The sequence below is a fragment of the Sparus aurata genome, unplaced genomic scaffold, assembly GCF_900880675.1.
Source record: "Sparus aurata unplaced genomic scaffold, fSpaAur1.1, whole genome shotgun sequence".
NCBI classification, from domain to species: Eukaryota; Metazoa; Chordata; class Actinopteri; order Spariformes; family Sparidae; genus Sparus; species Sparus aurata.
This window is the reverse complement of record NW_022045107.1, coordinates 71,070-80,450: the sequence shown is the minus strand read 5'-3', so window position 1 is coordinate 80,450 and position 9,381 is coordinate 71,070.

Below are 9,381 nucleotides of genomic sequence, written 5' to 3'. Positions count from 1 at the left end.
TACCACCAACAGTCAGGGTTGCAGATCCGATGTCAGGATTGGGGGAGACACAATTTGCCTGTTTGCAACTCATAGCATACCACTATAAATAACAACTTCGTAGAGGCTCCCCATATCATTCAAAAAGTACTGCACAGGGAATCATTTATTGTGCTTAACTTTCTTGTTTATTTGTCCTAAACAGCCAACAGCGCATATCAACGCTTACTAAATAATAATTTTAAGTGTCTGTAATATCTACTCATGTTCTTATCTTTCTCCTCCCTCCAACCCTCCCAGATCCCCAGTTCTTCTCACCATCTTCCTTTTCTCCCAGTGTAAGGGACTACTTTATGCATGATTAATTGATATGGATGAATATCAAAATATGAAGCCCTCACTAAGTTGTATACACTTACTGATCATGTTTTTACAATGCCAGTTACGCTGGTTAACAGTTCTAAAAAAAAACACACAGTTCTAAGAGCACAATCTGTAAGATATAAAATAATGTAAGAAACTACCCATTCACACTTGGACACTTCATGTTTTTCAGAAAATGGGGAATTTGCACCCAACAGTATTCACTGTGTCCATTTCATTTCTTGTATTGTTTGTCTTATAATAATGCTGTAAATCCATTGGAGCAAATTCCGGACTGCTTCAATCACCGTGGAACCTTAGCTGGCTCTAACTGCTAGCACTCAGTCACCGTTAACACCCATTAGCCCGTCAGCTCTAGCACAGTCCGGGTGCTGCGCAGTCAGACTTTATTTTCCACTGAATGTAACGTTAAGGCAAATCATAAAGATAATGATGGTAATTTTTTGTCTTTCCATGTTGATTCCGCTCACCTGAGTCTCCAGAAGCGTCCCCCAGCCCCATGAAGAGCATTAAAAGCAGCTGCTTACGTTACATCATCTGTGGCCAACTTGTAGTACCGTTTAGCTGCTCTTCCTCCCCACCACACGGACTGCCCGCAGGAGGCAACAACAAAGTCACAGCTCACTTGTGAAGTGGAAGTGACGACTTCCAGTTTGCCAGATCTGAGAAACAAGCAGTGAAGTCAAGGAGAAGCCATGGAGACAAGCCCAACAGAAGCGACTTACACTAATGTGAGAAAGAGAGAAGCCACTTGATCACACTTTATATAACATTTCATAAATACTGGACTTCAGTGAACATTTCTGGGAGAATAATTTATTGCTTTTAACAATAGCACAGTTTAACCCGATACTAGGGATGGTAATAATATAATCAGTGTGCGAATGTCAATATTCGGGGGGCCCCCATCTGTTGCACAATACCATCTAAATTTTCTCAACATGCAGTAGGCATGTAACATTACAGTATTTCATGGATGAATACAGAGACAATCAGTCTATCCTACATGACAACATGCACAATGTTTGATAATCCGATATGCTATAGTAGTGTTTCTCCTAAATTGTTTTGTAGCAGCGGTGCTCTGAGTCAGTATTGTTTGTTTTGGTTTGTGTGGACATGCTCTTAATCACTGAGAACCTAATTCCCCCTTAGATTGCCAGCCAGAAACTCTGGTCTTTGAGGCCCTATTTTGTTTTCTTGGCTACCCACATCTTTTTAGAAAGGAGACTTTGTCTATTTGGGAACCCCTTAAAGCCCCAGCCCCTTTATACATTCAGTTTGACCTTTTATTTCCCTGAGACATGAGACAAGAGCACATTTGTTTATTATACCTGGAAGAGTCATTTGTTTATTGGTGTGTTGTCCTAATAGTAGACGTTGGGCATTCCCCTAGTTTTACATGTTGTTTGTTTCTATTTGTAAGTAGGTCGAGCTGGCCTGTAAGAAAAGTACAGCCAGTACTGCCACACTCTGACCGCTGTTCAAACCATTTTTGAGCAAGACCTCTGGACAGTTGCCAAGTGTGTTAAGGGCTTGATTTGTCCAAGATCCTGTTCCAGCAGAATCTGGACCAGCACCTATATGACATGATGACACCTCCTTTGTCTCTATCAAATACATTTTTGTATAACATTTAATGTAATCTATCCTGTCCTTCTTTTATTTACAAATGAACTTTCTGAAAAATCACACAAAAGTGTTACCGTGGCAGAAGGCTCTAGTCCTGCTGATGAACATGTTTTGAGTCTTCTCAATGCTGAATTTACAAGATTACATGAATATATCTCTCTACGCTTCAAGTTAAGGGACTGATGGTAGTTCTACTTCAAACTGTTTTTTTTGCATATTTCTAATATGTTTATTTGTATAAAGTAGCATCATGAACAGGGTCTCCCTTGACCTCTCGATCTCAGTGGGACCACAAGTGGGTGGTAACGCTTTGATAATAATAATAATAATAATAATAATAATAATAATAATAACCATCATTAGCAAATGGTAACTTTATAGTTAATCAAACTTTAGTTAACAAACCATGCCATGCTTTATCTACCATTTGTTAAGCAGCTGGTTAAAGGTTTATAAACATCTATTTTCTAAATATTGTCTTTATAGATGAACTACAAAGGATTTGATAACATTTTTAGTTTATCAGTTGCAGCATTACAATAAAATATTTAATATAAATGGTTTATAAAATATATATAACATATTGTGTGTGTATAAACACTAAATCAATTAAATAGTGCAAATCATATATATATTGATTCTAAACATACTAGCATAACTATGTCAGTCAAAAGTACATTTTAGTGGTTTGAGTGGATGTTTTTCCAAAAAAGTTTCATACCTGTTGAGGCCACGACAGCTCGAGTGAGCAGCAACACGATGAATCCCACTTTCTCCTTCATCATGCTCAATCAAATCAGTGCGTGGAATATAATTAAAGATATGACACTTTACAAACGATAAGGAATTGATGTAATGTAGAGACTTAACCAGCCCTCTGTGACCACACCTGTCACACAACACTTCCTCATTATGACAGGAAAAGTTATTTTTCAACAGAGCAGAAACTTCATCTTTACATGTCAGTGTCCTGACAATGAGAAGTAAAAAAAAAAAAACAATAGAGTTGTCTGACTCGTTGTTCTATCATATGGGGAATTTCCATATGTATTTCTCTTTCAATACCAACCTGCCAACTGTAAAGAGATTTGCTCCTCCAGATTTAATGCGAAAACAAAACGTGTACGATTAAATGACTCTTTAAAACTTAAACCTGTAATGTAGCTACAGCAATAAAATGCTCCTGTTAGATTGATGTGTATTGTGAGGGAAATTCTCTAAAGTCCCTTTTTATTATTTTGATATGATATTCTTGGATATGAAACTAAACAATAACAGATATGTGTATGGTTTCTGTCCAGTGACAGTTGTATGGTTGCAGAACATTTCTGGTATAAGGATGAGAAAACTGACCTCAACAGGAACTCAGTTAAGGAGTTCATCCTGAAGGTGTTCGTGTAGCCTCTTCTGTGTACATGTGTTCAGACAGTAGTTGAGGTAAGACATATAAACTATGGGATGTTAAGTTGATGTTTAACTTAATGTGGATGTGGAGATGGTGGAGTGTTATTTCTTGTGACTGCTGTAATTGTGTGTGTTGGTTTGTGCTGTTATAGAGGACGAGGAGAGACGGCCTCTCTTCAGTCACCATCCATGTGATCTGATGTGAGACTCTTGCTGCAAACAATAAAGAACTTATTAAAGAAATGTTGTGCTGAACTTGGTGTTTTGACCACCAGCTCTCATCTGCACTGCCAAATAGAATACAGGAGGTACTTTCAATTTTATTTTGATTATTATTATTAAGGTACATTTAAGTTCTATTATCTCGGCTTTAGGTGTCATTTCTTTCATTATGCAGCTCCTCCTTAGTGTTTCTTCATTAATTTAATCACTAAAATGTAAATAAAGTCAAGTCAGGTCAGTCATTATATTTGTATAGTTCTGTATTACAAATCAAACTTTGCTGTCACAGTGTAGGTCAGCCTCTTATCTTCAGACCCTTGACTCAGTTGGGAAGAGACTCCCCCCAAAAAACTGAAAATGTTCACGGGTCCATACATAAAATGAGTCTTAAGGTCATCTCTGGGTAATTGTTCAAACAACTTGTTAATTATAAAAGCCTCCAGTGTTTTCATGTGTAATCTCTCTATAAAATCTCGTGACAGAGAACTGGATGTTTCCATGCCGTCCATTGCTCTGAACATGCAAATCATCAGAGATCAGACAGACGCTGAATGTCCCACTCCTTATCAACCTCAGTTATCAGCTCTGAAACAATAATGTGATTGTATAAACATGTCCTTTGTCTCATCTTTATATCACAGAGATGCGATCTTCATGTCCACACAGACTTCCCTCTGATCCACTTTCTCTGACACCCTAATGGCCTGACTCTCTCCTTCCCCCTCTCTCCATTCACACTCTGATGCTGAAAGACAACATGGGCTGGGCAATAAATATTGCCAGCGAGAAGAAACCAGACACCAAACCAGACAACAAGGGTTATCACGGAAAGGGGGAAGACGAGAATTTGTCACCTTAAGTTCTCCACTTCACTGACTTATATAGTGTCTATGTTAACAAAACTCTGGACATCAGAGACTCAGAAAGGTCTCCTCTAACATCTGGTATTTGTTCATTTTGACAGACTGTTTATAATTCAGTGATCAGTGGTCACTGGGAAAAACAAGGTCCCAGTCTGTTATACCAGACTTGTCATCAACAGATACCCTCCACTTCTGGCATGAGCCATCAAAGTGCCACAACGTGTGAGTTAAGACACCTAATCCAGCCAGAGTGTCTCTGCATTCCCAGCAGGAGAAAGGAAGAGCCTTAATTTCTGTCTTAATGCTAAAATGTGCTAAAATGTAATCTCATCCTTTGCAGGACAAAATATTCTTAATCAGCTTGATGAGAACCCAAACATACTCTTTCCCTCTGTTTTCTAAGTTCAAGGAAACTATAGTTAATGATTTCAGATTTAATCTCTGAAAGTGTGATGGAGCCACAGCTCCATCTAGTGGTAAGTCCGGGTATAGTTAAGAGGGGAGTTTCTGGAACAGACGGACTTTATACGTGTGCTTATAAACATGATCACCTACCTCCAACATATATTCTTGTACCAAAAATTAAGCTAACCCTTTTTTAAATGTTTTTTAAGCAAGCAGTGCTGCTAAAGACGCATGTACTTGTGTGTGTAACTTGTTATAACCAATAACTTCCCTTTTTCCTATTAGACAATTTCTGTCATGTTCTTCTTTGTTTTGTTTCCAGGTAACAAAGGTTGATGTAAAGACCATGGTGGATTTAGGTGAATAAGTCGATCGATCTTAAAACGTTAAACTGTTGTTATATTTCATTAAGCAGAGGTGGCAGTAAGTCACATACGTGCAAGTCATAAGCAAGTCTCAAGTCTTAACCTTCAAGTCTCAAGCAAGTCCCAAATTAGCTGTGATGAAAATAAAGGAAGTCAAGTCGAGTCATGGCTAAGAACAAGTCACAAGAAGTTCGTATGAATGTATTCTTCATATCTGTAGACACAGTAAACAGAAGAGGGTGGTTAGTCAGTAATATGATGTAAATGCATAGTTGATCAATTTTAGAATTGTTTTTCAAACCCATGAATACAAGAATAAGATTAGATTAATATCAACCCTGGGACTGCAGCATACTGCACAACCTGACAGCTGAGAATATTACTCTCAGGTATTGTTCCCCTCCCCCTCTATAAAAGGAGGCTGAAAATCACAGGACATGTCTGTTCTGTCCTGAAATGTGTGTTTCTCTTCTATAAAATACATTCTACGTCTTCACACATACGGCCCCTTCTCCGTTCAAACGGGGCAGAGCTCCGTGAGAAACAGTAGGAGAGACACAGACACAACACCTGAGGGAGAAGCAGGTCTGTCGCGGACGTGCACGAAAAAACAAGTGCGTCGCACCGAATGTGTGCCGATACGTTATAATGTTGGTCTGTGAGCGCCTACATTTAACATAATGGCTTTGTGCGCACTGAAGACGCTACATCTAAGTCTCAAGTTATGAATGCAAAGTCAAAGTCGAGTCGAGTCTTTCATCAGTGTTAGTCAAGTAAGTCTCAAGTCCTCCAATTTGGCTCAGACATGTATCTCACTCTTCTCAAGGTATAACGACGGACACCAGAAGGGAGAAGTCGATTCCTTACCAGAAGTTCGGGCAGGTGTCAGTAAATTTCACTATCAAAAGATAGTGAAGTAATCATTCAGCCCCTCACCACAAAAATCTGGGGCTGCAAAACATATTTGTGAATTATGATGAAGGTAACACAGCCTAGACAGTCTAACTTAGCCTATCAAGGTTTATAAGAAGCCAAAATAAACCTTAATGTATATTTTTACATGACATGTCACGTGGCAACTCTGCAGTGAGCTACTATGCTTAGAGTAAAATTTACTTGAACTTCGCTTTTCCATTTCAATGATGTTTTGGTGTATTTATTAAATAAAACAATAGAAATGTGAAAATATACCAAATAAAAAGTAGCCTCATTTGAAAATAAATAAGACCCATAGTCTCTTAAAAAGTTTGTTTAAAAAAGTCAGTCAGTCCTTTTTTTGATGCTCAACCACATACAGCGATCAACCCCGGGCTTTGAGCTTAAAATACAATGCTGTTAACTCAGGATCATTCAATTAATCACAACCTGATTAAAACAGATACAATTCTGTGTGTAGGGAGAACATTTTATGTCAGAGAATATCAGAATCACTGTAGGCCTAAAACACACATGTTGCCCATGGGTTGATTTGGTGGTTGGAAATGATGACAAATGGGGAACACAGCCAAAATTCTGAAAAGGGGATGCTTCACAAACTGTTCAATACAGTAGCACAAAAGACACACGCACACACACACACACACACACACTGTGAAGGGGGAGTCAACTCCTCCTTCTGATATCCGTCGTTATACCTTGAGAAGAGTGAGATACATGTCTGGGCTTTCCTTTGAACCACGGTCGACGGTCGGTACAGGTGTTTTGTATCACAGGTTGATCTGGGCGTCTATTCCCAGAGGTGAGAGTGCACTCGGCTATTGGACAAATAACCACCTGCGTTTTCCTGAACTCGCACAAATGGCAAACAAATACCTGTGTGCGCCATGCACCAGCACGGAGAGTGAGCGGTTATTCAGCTCTGTGTCTCATGTCTTGGATGAAAAGAGAAACTGTAACAAGGCAGAGATGCCTATCTTTGTAAAGAAAAACATGCATCTCATTAAGAAGTAGGCCGGAAATACAGCAGGTGACTTACGTGTCATTAATGTTCAGAAGTGGAGGTCCACTGTATGGGACTGTTTTTGCCCCAAAGATGCCCCATGTTCCAGCCTGTGAGTTCTGAAACATTATAGTGTTTTATTCTGTATGAGAAATACACAAGGTGAAAGATAGCCATATTTATGTTTGTATTTATGAATAACAATTTATTTATTTTCCACTCGTTTTTACATTTACACTTGATGTATTTTTAATTTTCACAAAAATATTTTTTATTGGGCCATGAAAAAATCTTCTCATTAAGTAAGGTTTTTTTTATTTATTTTTTATTTTTTATTTTTTTTAAGTGAAGTAGTTTATTTTCTCGTGCCCTTTTATAAGCAGAATAACTTTAGTTCCCTTTCTAGGTCCTGTAAGGGTGATAACAGAAGAAGAGTGTTGCTATGGAGGATTAAAGTGCAGGCCCAAGTGCTGCCCACAATTGCAAACCCAGTGTCTGGTGCCATTCCTTCTTTCTGCACGACACCCCATGACACAAACAGACAACAACAAAAACACAACGCAAGCTCCAGGGGAGGTGTAGAGGGATTCTGGCAGCTAATACACACCCAGATGCTGTGGGTTACATGCGCTGTTGAGCTGGATCAATGTGCTGCTCCTGGCCTCTCCCTCCTAGATAGAGAGGTGAAGTCTCTGTTTTATGCTGATGACTTTGTTCTACTGTCTCCTACTGAACAAGGACTACAGCAACAGCTGGACATAGTAGATAAGTACTGTCAGAACTGGGCCCTGGCAGTAAATATGAAGAAAACTAATGTCATGATCTTTCATGACCAGCCTCACAACAACACTGCTCTCCAAACACCAATCACAGCAAAGCAAATTATAACACAATGTAAAGAAACCTGTCTGGAACATTGACAAGAAGAAACTAAAAGCCAAAGTAGATTAGAATGTTGTCTGACCCTAAACAGAGATTATGAACCAGCAGAATATCTCTCTACTGTCAGAGATAGAAAACAGAGACAGATTCTGACCCGGTTCAGGCTCAGACAGATCCTGACCCGGTTCAGGCTCAGACGGATCCTGACCCGGTTCAGGCTCAGACAGATCCTGACCCGGTTCAGGCTCAGACAGATCCTGACCCGGTTCAGGCTCAGTGATCACAAACTGACAATCCAAACAGCAAGACACAAAAAATCATGGCAACCAAAAGAAAACAGAACATGTGGTCACTGTTCGACAGGTGAGGTGGAGACAGAGATGCACTTTCTCCTACAGTGTGACACATTTCAATGTGACAGTGAATGACCGACACACACACACACACACACACAGGGTATACTGTATACATAATTAAGGTAAATCAAACTTGGTGTTGTGTTGGTGTTCATGATAAGATGGGCATTATTAGTTTATATGCCAGCAGGGACATGGGAAGAAGGATCGACACTTTGCTGCCTCCCACAGTTCAGACCTTGAACTACAGCTCACTGACAGAAGAGAAGCTTTTATCAGTCAGGCTTCACTCAGTGTTGTAGAGAGCGCTGTTGTCAGCTTGGCTGAATGCTGCTCAGTTGTAAAGTTGTTGTTGTGCTGCTGTACAGCCTATAGCACTGTAATATACTCTGGTCCAGGAGGGCAGTGCTGCATATTCAAAGACTGATATGATGAACCCTGAGCATGGTTTCAGAGGACACTTGTGTTTGAGTTTGCTCAGGTTGATAATGTGGCTGCTCATGTCCGGTTTCACAGAAATGTGACTCATTAGAGTCAAACCTCTGTGACCAGCATGAGGCTGAGGATGAGGTTTACTTGTTTGTTTTCCTTTTTGATTAAAGAGGAAGCACCAAGCACCAAGTGTGGTTGTTGCTGTTTGCATGTGAGAAGCTGAAAAAAAAAGACTCTATAATGCTGCAAAAATCAAACACATAAACACCTGGCTAAATACTGTATTGCTTTTGTGGTAGTTCCTGTTACACATCGCCCGCTTCCAAAACAAATGGACATGCTAGCCAGATCAAAATCCTTCAGCAGAAGACCAGGTGTGGACTCCTTTCACAACCACTTGCATCTTTTACCTGTAGTTTAAAAATAAAATCCAAAAATAGTTTCACTCTTCACCACAGAGCAGCCATGCACAGCTCACACACTGACTGAAGATTGTGTTGATCAGATGTGATAATATT